Below are 12,533 nucleotides of genomic sequence, written 5' to 3' on the forward strand. Positions count from 1 at the left end.
TTTCTAATTTTTTAAATTAATCATGTTTGTACACCTTTAGAAAAAAAATTTTAAAGTGCAAAGTAATGATACTTATCATTTTTATTTATTATTTCTTATAATGAGAAAAATAAATATCTAAGTTAAAATAAAAATGACATATTTTAACTCTATATTTTAATAAAACAATCTATAATCACATTAAGCTCAAAAATTTCTACTACACCTCTCATTTCAATATCCTTTTCTGTATTTTATCTCAAATTAAATCATCACATAAATTGATACGGACAAGACAATACAACTAAGAAACCTCCAATACTAATTTTGACCACTAACCCTACTCCATATTAAATTTCTGTAAAAGTTAATTTAGGAAGAAAACCTTTCCTCCTTATTCAGTTCCCTCTTTAAATTTAATTTAAGAAGAAAACCTCTCTCCCTTCTTCAGTTCCCTCTTTCACTCCGGGGTGATGAATTTGAAGACTTCAAAATAATTCAAATTTGTGTTTAGCAGTAGAAGGATAACGTGTTCTCAAAAGGGTATTTGATTCTTTTCTAAAGTTTTTTTTAGATGTTTACAGTATCAGTAATAATTTTAGATCTTGATAAGCTTAAACTTTCATTCCTTGTTATGTTTAAAAAATCAAAAACTTTCTCATTTGAGTGTTGTCAATTTTGTGAAATAGAAGCCCTATCTTCCTCATTGTACTCTTTTTGGGGTAGATGTTGGTTTTCTTGGGATTCTTGAATATAGAAAAAACCCTAATTTCCTTTCTCTTTTTTCTTGGTGTTTTTTGGATGGTTTTAATGAAATGACATTTCTTTTGAGTCGAGGGTCTATCGAATATCAACGCTCAAACCCCGGAAACAATGTTAGGAAGAAAATGTTGTCTACATGCTATCCTTTCTAGTCTCTGAAAACATACTTTCTATCTGGCTAGTAGAAATCTCTTTTTTCATAAGGAATTAGTTCAAGATAAACGAAGATGTATATATTTTGGACATTATCCTTCCTCAACTATGAAGAATAAACTCGAAAAGCATCACCCAATTTGGCAATCATTATTAGTTGATATGTATTTTGAGGTTATGTTATGTGTTGAATTACCTTAGGCGAGATTGAAAATTTAAGTGGAACTTACTTTCTGTCAGGTTAGTAGAGAATTCTTGCTTGTTAAGGGATTCATCCAAGTTAGAACGAGAAGTATGTTGGACATGTTCGTTCCTTAGGAAGAAGCATCTCCCAATTTAGGATTCTTGAGTTTATGTTAATATCTAAGTTATGTTGTGTGTTAAAATCTTTGAGGCGAGATTGAAGTATTGAATGAAAACTTACTTTTTGTACGGTTAGCATAACTTTTTTGTTTTCTAAGGGATTACTAATAGTACCTCATAAAACTTAACTATTCTCAGATGATTAAATGTGATATCTGAGAAGCTTGCAGGAATCTTATCAAAAAATTCCAGGGGCAGAGGTTCGAAATAATCCCCTTCACTAAGGATAAATAATTATTTTTCTTGTAGCATAAATGTTTGGGGTTGTATATCCCAAAAAAGGTTAATTGAAATAGTATTATTAGTTGTAAAAGAATTAAATTTACAATCAAATAATTGTACTAAAATTTATCATAAATACTACTTTTATATATACTACCAAACAACTTCTTTAGTGTTGAAGGAAGTTTCAGGTGTCATCCATTGATTTATAATATTGAGACACGCACATGTTATTCATAAAGTGTTTTGACGTAAGAACTCAGTACTATAAATTTCTAGTACAATAAGTATAACATCACTAATTTAAACTTCTAAGTTCTCTTAAAATTCTATACAAAAATACTTTATATGTGTTTAATTAAACCTAAGCCAGTGAATTTTACATCAAGAGTTGCAAATTAATGAAATCAATGCAAATGTCATCTTCAAATTGTACAGCTTTTCTTTTATTTTTAAAGGTGTGATATGTTTGTTTGTTTTTCATGTAACATATACTCAGACCTTACCAATAGTGTTGTGTTTAATTTCTACAGATTATCATGTGTCCAAGTGAACAAAGACTACATTTACCTTCTTTTGATCGACTAAGAAACCTTGCCATTCATTTAATCGATAAAATTCTAAATAGGTAGTATTTTCAAGATGTTGTAAGAACTAGTACACATTTTATGGATTGTCAATATACTTCCCGTACAATTCAAAAAATAGGAAACACCAGATGACTTGATATCCCCTACCATTGGATTTATAATTCTCATTCTCGATTGTTTCTTTAGTTTTCATATAGGAACAACATTGAATGTTATCCTTGATATTACTAGTCTAATAGTATGTCCTAATATTGATTGTTTGATACATTTTCCCACGAAACAATTTATTCAACATTTCTTCCTTAAACTTCCATTTACTTATCCACCATACAAGATCCCTTACTTCTTTTTTTATTGTTCAGCATTGAGACATTTGTATCTAATGGAATGTGTAATACACCTTCTATGCTTCTTCAGGGATTTAATAAGTTGATTAGCCTATAATTAAAATTTGTAACATTCTCTTCTAATACATTTTAAATTTTTATCTCTAATTTCCCTTTGCTTGAGGATATGGTTCTAAAAGACATAGACAATTTGTACCTCCTGAGTATTGATTCTCCTAAGCTAAGGTGTATTTCACATTCTATGTGATAGAAATGTCTCAATGCTAAACAATAAAATAAGAAGTAAGGGATCTTGTATGGTGGATAATTAAATGGAAGTTTAAGGACGAAATGTTGAATGAAATTTTTTGTGAGCAAATGTATCAAACGATTAATATTAGGACATACTTTTAGACTAGTAATATCAAGGATAACATTCAATGTTGTTCGTATATGAATACTGAAGAAACAATTGAGAATGAGAATTATAAATTAAATGGTAGAGGATATCAAGTCCTCTAGTATTTTCTACCTTTGGAATTGTACGACAAGTATATTGACAATCCATAAAAAGTGTACTAGTTCTTACAACATCTCGAAAACACAACATATTTAGACTGTCATTGATTAAATGAATGGCAAGGTTTCTTAGATAATAAGGGAAGGTAAATATAGTCTTTGTTCATTTGAACGCATGATAATCTGTAGAAATTAAACACAATACTATTGGTAAGGTCAGGGTATACACTACACGAACAACAAACAAATGATTTTCACCTTATTCAATTAACATGTCACAACTCTAACAATAAATGAAAAAGGTACATAATTTGTAGAAGAAATTTGCTTTAATTTCTTTAATTTGCAACTGTTGATTTAAAATTGTTTGGCTTTTGTTAAATCAAATACATATAAAGTATTTTTGTATAGAAATTCAAGAGAACATCGAAGTTTAAATTAGTGATGTTATACTTACTGTAGTAGATAATTATAGTACTTAATGCTTACATCAAAACATCATATGTATAACATGTGTTTATCATAACATTATAAATCAATCGATAACACTTGACAGTTCATTCAACACTAAAGGAGTCATTTGATAGTATGTATAAAAATAGTATTTGTATTAAATTTTGGTACAATGTTTGACCGTAAATTTAACTATGGTACACCTAATTACAATTTCTTTTTCTTAATATTTTTTACTTTGTATTTGCTTTGAACACTCTCTACGCCTCCTCAACAACAAAAAAGTATATTTATTACATTTCAAATTACTTATAGGAGGTATTAGGACATTTAAAGAAAATGTGTGTCCTTCAATTCCACCATAGTTCAAAGGGAGTACTTACGCATTTTTTCATTATGGAATTCGTGTGTTCTAGGACTAAATAATAATCATTGTCTTTCTTTTAGTTAGATTTTTATCATGATAAATTAAATATATCAAAAAAATATTGTTGTACTTTATTAAATGCCTATTTTAACAACTTTTTCTTTCTTCAATCTTAATGGCGGTTGTGTGTTGTAGTAGAACATAAAAATTTGTGTCTGTAACAAGCAAACCGAACCTAATAATTAAAGACTACTGGTGCACCAATATGTTAACTCGTTAGAGTTAGTTGATTTTTAAAATAGACACTTAACACATTAATCTCAACTTTCGTAGGTCATTATTTCAAAAAGGAAATCATCATCAAAAATGACTTCAAGAAGGAAAAGAATGTTTGCTTGAACCTTTAGAGAAACATTGAAAAGGCAAGCCTCAAATTAAAGGGACAAAAGGAGAAAACAAATATATGGTTGATTAGCACATAAAGGAAAATCTAAATGAAGAAGAATACTTGCACACTTGGCAGAGATCACAACTGAATAATCAACAAAGGAAAGAGTCATAAATCAAGCGACAAGATAACAAGTCTGTCGATCATACAAGGAAAACACCAAACCAGCAAAATGAAATAGGACGAAGCAATTTACTTCATGGATATAGGTCAACTAAGTTGCATCAATCAAAGACTCCCTAAATTAATCCTTGATTGCGATTAATACTCTAGGGTTTTCCCTACAAGAGCACAAATAATCATCTACATAAACCGACCCAGATTTGTATTGTGAAGTACGCAACTTCACTTGAGCTTAGCTAACAGTATACAAATGAAAAGAAAAGAGAAACGAAAGAATTTGGGTGTAGGTATTTAAGTTGAGGGTAAAGGTAGAAATCTGAATTGCATATTAGACATGATAAAGTTTCAAATTATTGTAGCACGAATATATCTTCAAAGCTCTTAAAGAAACCCCTTTAAACCCAAAGGGAATGGATTAGGCACTGAATTGGTGGTCTGAACAAGGACAAAACCTTTTGTGTCAATTATTTACTTCAACTTTCTCTTATTGTTTATCTTTCTACTAACTTGCAGGTGAGTCATATCTCGACTACTATTGTTGACTAAGTGAATTTTAAATTAACCCCCTCCCTCATGAATATCAATTGGTATAAGAGAAGGTCTAATACATTTAGTGTTAAACCACATGAGAGTAAAGATCAAATGTCACATTACAAAATCCCTGGTGCTTTACTTTAAGTCGGACACTTTTAACATAGAACACCTTACTTCAATTGGAAAAATTACTCTCACAGAAAAAATAGATTCAGAATCTTTGTCTCCACAAATGAACATCAAGCTTAAGTATTCATCAAGAAAGTCAAAAAGGCATTCCTTGGATTAACTGAAAAGAATTGAACTGAAAAACCTTGTGATCCTAAATGGTTCGATATTACAAAGGAACAACAAGAGGTAATTCAAACTAATGCTAGAGGTATGAGTTTGTTGTATGATTTAGAAAGAGGAGCAGAATATTACAAAATTTCAAATGACGTAACTGCGAAAGAAATGTGGGATAATCTTTAAGTGAACTATGAAGGAACGACGAAAGTCAAGGAAGCCCAAATAAGCTCCCTTGTAAATGAATACGAACTGTACAAAATGATTGACGATGAAAATGTTTAATCTATGTTCTCATGATGCAGCAAAATTATCATTGAACAAAAATCTGTTGGAATGGTGTATTCAAACTCGTTAAGAGTCAGTAAACTTTTCAACAGTCTTCACAAAGCCTGGGAATCAAAAGTTGTCATTCTTAAAGACTAAGATCTACAGAACATGACATATGATGAACTTCGAGGTAACTTAATGGCTTATGAACAAAATCACATTTACAGGTACAACAAGCACGACAAAAAGAAAACAGTGGCTTTTATTGGTTTCACATTAGAAACTAAGGAAGAAGCCGATGAAAATCATGATTAAGGAATGACCCTCATTAATTGTAGAGTAAGACATAAGCTCAGACAAAGGAGATAGCGACCTCAAAAAGAGTAAAAAACAAAGGACTTAAAAAGAAAAAATGATCGATTGTACTATTGCAGAGAACAAATAGATATCATGAAAACTAGTCCAAAACGAAGAAAAAGAACCAATCAAAGAAATGAAGATCAAAAAAGTCTCGGAGAATGGGAACAGGGAGAAACAACCATTAATGAAAATGATGAAATGGAGAACTCGTGTTTCGTGTCTATGGGAGAAACAAGAGAAATAAGATCTTATAATTGTCTAAATTGTAATTACTTACAAAACTCTTTGGATATGGTTAGTGATGAATTGTAGAAATTTATTGACGAATACAACAAACTTGTGAAAAGAAAGTTTGACAGATATTCCTTGAAGCAAATCAGATTGAAGTTGATCTACTATTAGAAGAATTAGAGAAAGTAACAATGTAGTTAAATAGTGTAAGAAAATATTGAAGACATAGTTCTATTCAATCAAACAAAACTCCGCTCTACTGAAGAAATTCTCCAAGTCATAATTCTAACTATTGTGTGTTTTAATTATGGCGATATAGGTGATAAATCCTTCAGATGAAGAAAATATTCTTCTTGAAAATGGATTTGGAGAACAAAATTTGTTAATCATCAATGGCCCAAAAATACTTGGGTTCCTAAAAGAAACTAATCTTTTTGTCTTGCACGACCAATTCAAGAAAACCTACAAAAAGGGAATGTGGTACTTCATAGTGGATTATCCATATGTATGTGCGGAAAGAAGGAAAACTTCAAAACAATAAAAAAGTAGCTGAATGATGAGATAGATTTGGATGTAATGCTAAAGGAGAAGTTATGTGAGTCAAAACCATCACTCTTAGGTCATCATGAACAATGCTTTTGCACAGAATTTAACTAGATCACTTTTGAGAAGATGCAGTATGCACTACATGCCACATTCTTAATAGGTTCTTAATTAGACTGTTACTGAAGAAGACTCCTAATGAACTGTGGAGAGGCAAGAAACCAAACTTAAGCTACTTTCATCCCTACAGATGCAAGTGCTTCATACACAACAATGGTAAAAAAATCCTTGGTAAGTTTGATCCAAGGAGTGACAAAGGCATTTTCTTAGGCTATGATCCTATCAATAGAGTCTTTCATGTTTTTAATAAAAGAACTTTAATTGTTGAAGAATATGTGCATGTTGTATTTGATGAGACTAACACAAGAATATAGGAAATTAAAGGAGGCGAAGACGAAATCACCCCCCATCAAAATTGTGGAAAATACTGCACATATATGTTCCAAAATTCATATTAAAGTCAACTACAGTGAAGGAAAGTCGACTAGTCTAGCTAATAGATCAAATATTCAAAGAGAATGGTGACATAATACTAATTATCCTGAAAGTTTCATTCTCGATAAACATGAAGGAGAAATCAAAAGTGATCTGATCTAAGAAAATAAGCTTCCGTTGCATTGATATCTCAAATGGAACCTAATCTAATAAACGAAGAAACTATAGAGTAATCATTGGTGCAAGTAATAAAAGAAAAATTCGATCAATTTGAAAGAAATCAAGTATGGATTCAAATAGAAAGACAAAAAATTGCTCTATTATTGGAATGAAGTGCGTATTTCGAAACAAACTAGATGAAAATGGAAAAGTTAATCGAAACAATGTATGGTTATCCTCTCAAGGATACTCACAACAAGAATGTATTGGCTACAAGGAAACCTTTGCAACTTTAGAAAGCTTATAATCTATTCAAATTTTACATTCTTACGCCTCTTTCAAGCATTTTATACTATTTCAAATGGATGTGAAAAGTTCGTTTTTAAACGGTTTTATAAAAGAAGTTGTTCTTAACCCCACGGTTTTAAATCCTTCTTGTCCCAATTTTTTGTACAAACATTCCAATGCTATTTGTATACTTAAATAATCTAAAAAAGTTTGGTATGAAAGATTGAGTTCGTTCATCTTGCAAAATAATTTAAGGAAAATTTACGCAACGCTCTTCATTGAAAGTTCTTATTAATACATTTTGTAGTTCATATCTATGTTGATGATATTATTTTGGAAGTTCTAATCCTTCTTTGTGCGAGAATTTTGCAACTCTAATGAAAGGAGAATTAGAAATGAGTCTTATGGGAGAACTCACATTCCTTCTCGAACTTCAAATTAAGCAGTCAACTAATAGAACATTCATTAGTCAAGAAAAGTACAATAAGGAATTGATTAAGATGTTTGGACACGAAAAGGGCCAAGCCTTTGGTACCCGAATGAGTACGCCACGTGTCTTGAAACTGACGCATCTGGATATTACATGGATGAAAAGATGAACAGAAAGATAGTTTTACTACTAAAAAATAGTGAATACCTACGTAAAAATACCGACCTCCAGAGGCCGAAAGAATCTTGGTCGCTATTAAATTTAGACCTCTAGTATGGACCTCTCCATGTCAGTTTCAATTTCAGTAGGTAAAATTCATTATTTTGTTTTCCGACTTCTGGAGGTCTCTTTAATATATCTGTTCATTTCATATTTTTATTATTTCCATCTTTTGGACGTCAGCATATTTAATTCTCAAATCTTAGAATACCGAAATCTGAAGGTCGATATTTTAATTTCTAATTTTTGCGATTGCGACCTCCGTAAGTCAGTTTTTTTATTTTTGAGATTCCAACCTCTGGAGGTCGGTATTTTCATTTCTTTTTTTTTAGTTTCCGATCTCTATTGGCCAGTATTTCTATTTCTTATTTTTTAATTCCGGCCTGCGGAGGTCGGTATTTCTATTTTTTTTTTTTGAGGTTCCAACCTCCGGAGGTCGATATATTTTTTCTTATTTGTTAGATTCCGACGTCCAGAGGTAGGTATTTTTATTCCTTATTTTTTAGATTCCAACCTTCGTTGGTCGGTATTTTTGTTTCTTATTTTTTTGATTCAAACCTCTAGAGGTCGGTTTTTTTATTTATTTTATTGTTGGGATTCAAACCTCCGGAGGTTGGTATTTCTATTTATAATTTCTTAGATTTCGACCTCTGGAGGTCGATATTTTTATTTTTTATTTTTGAGATTTCAACCTCTGGAGGTTGGTATTTCTGCTACTGAATTGGAAGCATTTTGTTACAATTTTAGTATCCCACTTGCATATTTAAATCAAAACAACCTAAAGAATTCAAAATAAACTATTTCAAAATAATCTTCATCCAACTAAAAGAGTTCCAAATGAGCTATTTTAAAATAAACGTCATCCAACAAAAACAACACAATATTTTCAACATATACATTAAACTTTAAAAAAAATCATTCAACTTCATAATAAACTAAAATACGATCAAACAATTCCAATAATATGGAAGTCTAAAATGTCAAACAAATATAAGTACTACTTATCTCCATCACTCTCCTTATCACCCTTATCATTATCATCACATTCAGGATCAGCTCCATCTTCACTGCTTGCAGTACATGTAGGAAGTATCTTTCCTCATTCAAAAGAAAAGTTGATTGGTTAGTTCCTTATCGGATAGCTCCAGCCGAATTGAAAAAGGTGAATGCTAAACTCAAAGATTTACTACAGAAGGCTTTTTTTGGCCTAGTGTTTCTTCATGGGGTGCTCCGGTATTGTTCGTGAAAAATAAGGATTTGTCACATAGAATGTGTATCGATTAGTATAAACTTAACAAAGTCACAATAAACAACAAGTATCTTCTCCCTCGGATTGATGATTTATTTGATCAACTCCAAAGGCGAGTTACTTTTTCAAGTTTGAAATGAGATCGGGATATCACAAACTTAGGGAGAGAGATGAAGGTATTCGCACGATTGACTTGCGGACTAGATATGGTCATTATGAGTTCCTAGTAATGTCTTTTGGATTGATTAATACCCCATTGGTGTTTATGAATCTCATGAATAGGGTGTTCCAAAACTATTTTGATGCATTCGTGAATGTCTTTTAACGATATTGTGGTATATTCAAAGAGTAAGGGTAATCATAAGGGGCATTTGAAGGTTGTTTTGAAAATTCTTAGAGAACCACAACTACATTCAAAATATAAAAAATATGAGTTTTGGTTGAGGTCGGTGGCATTTTTGGTGATATTATCTCTTTTGGGGGTGTCGAGGTTGATCAAAGGAAAACAGAGACGGTGAAAAATTACCCTACATCATTGAATCCAATCTAAAGTAGGAGTTTCTTGGGTCTAGTGGGTTATTATAGGAGGTTTGTGGATGATTTTGCGTCCATTTCTTATCCCTTGACTACATTTACCCAATAGAATGTGAAATATAAGTGGTCGTAAATAGGTGAAAGAAGCTTCCAAATTTTAAAAGATAGGCTTAGTTCCGCTCCATTATTGCCCCTACCGGCGGGTACAATGGAATTTGTGGCTTATTGTGATGCATCACGAGTATGCTTGGGGTGTGTTCTTATGCTACATGGGAAAGTAGTATCATACGAATCTAGAAAACTTAATGTGTATGATCCAACTCATTATCTTTAGTTCGCAGTCGTGGAGTTTGCTTTTAAAATATGTACGCATTACCTGTATGGTGTTCATATGGGTGTGTATACGGACCATAAAAGTCTTCAATAAGTATTCACACAAAAAGATTTGAATCTTCGTCAAAGACGTGGTTGGAATTACTGAAGTACCACAAGATGAGTGTTCTCTATTACCTCGACAAGGCTAATGTGGTGGCGCACACTCTAAGTCATTCGTCCACAGAAAGTGTGTCCCACGTGGAAGAATTTAAGACAAACCTATTGAGGGATGGTCATATGTTGGCTCGTTTAGGGGTTCGAATTGAAGATTCTCTAAATGGTGGTATTGTGGTATATCATAACTCCGAGTCGTCTTTGGTTGTTAAAGTGAAGTCTAAGAAACACCTTGATCCATTATTGATGGAGTTGAAAGAATTGGTTCTTTGGAACATTAATGAGTCATTCTTCTAAGGGGTGATGTTGTTCCTAGATACCAAGGTATATTGTGTCTGCCTAATGTCAATGATTTGAGAAATCGTATTCTTGATGATTTTCATGGAGATCATTACTCTATTTATCCTGGTTCTACAGAGATGTATCATGACCTTAGGAATGTTTTTTGGTCGGAAGGCTTAAAGGGGGACATAGAAGAATTTGTTGAAAAATGTCCTACTTGCAAACAAGTGAAAGTCAATTAACAAAAGATAGGTGGTTTACTTCAAGAAATCAAAGTTCCTACTTGGAAGTGGGAAGACATTAATGTGGAATTTTGTTGTAGGTTTTGCTCTTATACAAAAGCAACATGACTTTATATGGGTGGTCGTTGATAGTTTGATCAATTCCACTCATTTTATTCCCTTTAAGTCCACATACTCAGCGGAGAATTATGTGAGGATCTTCATAGATGAAATTATGTGTTGGCATGTTATTCCGTTATCCATCACATCAGATAGAGGTGCACAATTCATATCTAGGTTTTGAATGTCATTCCAAAAGGGTACGGTACAAAGGTGAAACTAAGCACCGCTTTTCATACCCAAATGGATGGTCCAGTGGTGATTATTATTCAAACCCTTGATGATATGCTTAGAGCTTTTATAGTTGACTTCAGGGGAAAATGGGATAAACACTTGCCTTTCGTTGAGGCTTTTTACAACAATAATTACCATTCATCTATATCTATGGCTTCTTTTGAGGCCTTGTATGGTAGAAGATGTAGATGTTCAATTGGATGGTTTGAAGTGGGGAAGTCTTCACATTTGGGTCCCGAATAGATTAATAAGACTTTGGACAAGGTTCATATAATAAGGAATCTATTGAAAATAGACTATAGCCAAAAAAAGTCATATGCTTACCCTAGGAGATGAAACTTAGAGTTTGAAGAAGGTGAAAAAGTGTTCCTAAGAATTTCACCTATGAAATGGTGGTGAGATTTGGCAAGAAAGGGAAATTGACTCCTTGTTATGTGGGTGCTTATGAAATTTTGCAAAGGGTTGACAAGGATACATATGAGTTGACGTTACCTATTGACTTGTCTTCGGTTCATCTGGTGTTCCATTTTTTCATGCTTAAAAAGTTTATCGATGATCCCAAGTCCATTCTTCCAATTGAGGGTCTAGGTGTACAAGAGAACTTCTCTTATGAGGAGGTTCCTATTGAAATCCTTGATAGAAAAGTTCAGAAGTTAAGGAACAAGGAGGTCCCTTCCGTAGAGGTGTTAAGAAAAAACCACCTAGTTGATGATGCAACGTGGGAAGCCGAGGCCGACATGGAGTCCTCTTACCCTCATCTATTTGAAAACTAAGGTTAGTTGTTCCTATTTATAGTGAAAATAATGATTTTATTTTATGTTGCCTTGATTTTACAAAAACAATGAATTTTATGTTTTTATTTACATGAATTACATTGATTTATGCCTATTGAAATGAATGTTTTCAAGAAAATACTCTTTTATTTGATTTGAACTTATATGGTGTTTGTTAGTATATTGTGACTTCACGATTTTTATTGAGAGTGTTGATATATGTTGAAGAAAGCTTTAGCATAAGTGAATATGCATGTAATGAATGCTGAACTGTTATGAGTTGAAAATGATGTTTTTAGTTGCATGGTGTAAAAGGTAATGTAATTATGTTGATTTGAATTTTAACTCATGTTTTGATATTTTGTTGGTTGTTGGGCTTGTTATCTCAAACTATTGTTTCCTTTTTTAATAATGTTAGTGTCATTCGGGTAAGAATTTCCAGGGGGGATAATGTAACACTATGAAAGTCTAAACCATAATTTAGAACCTAACATGAGTGCCTAAGGGTTTGG

The sequence above is a fragment of the Solanum lycopersicum genome, chromosome 1 (genome assembly GCF_036512215.1).
Source record: "Solanum lycopersicum chromosome 1, SLM_r2.1".
NCBI classification, from domain to species: domain Eukaryota; kingdom Viridiplantae; phylum Streptophyta; class Magnoliopsida; order Solanales; family Solanaceae; genus Solanum; species Solanum lycopersicum.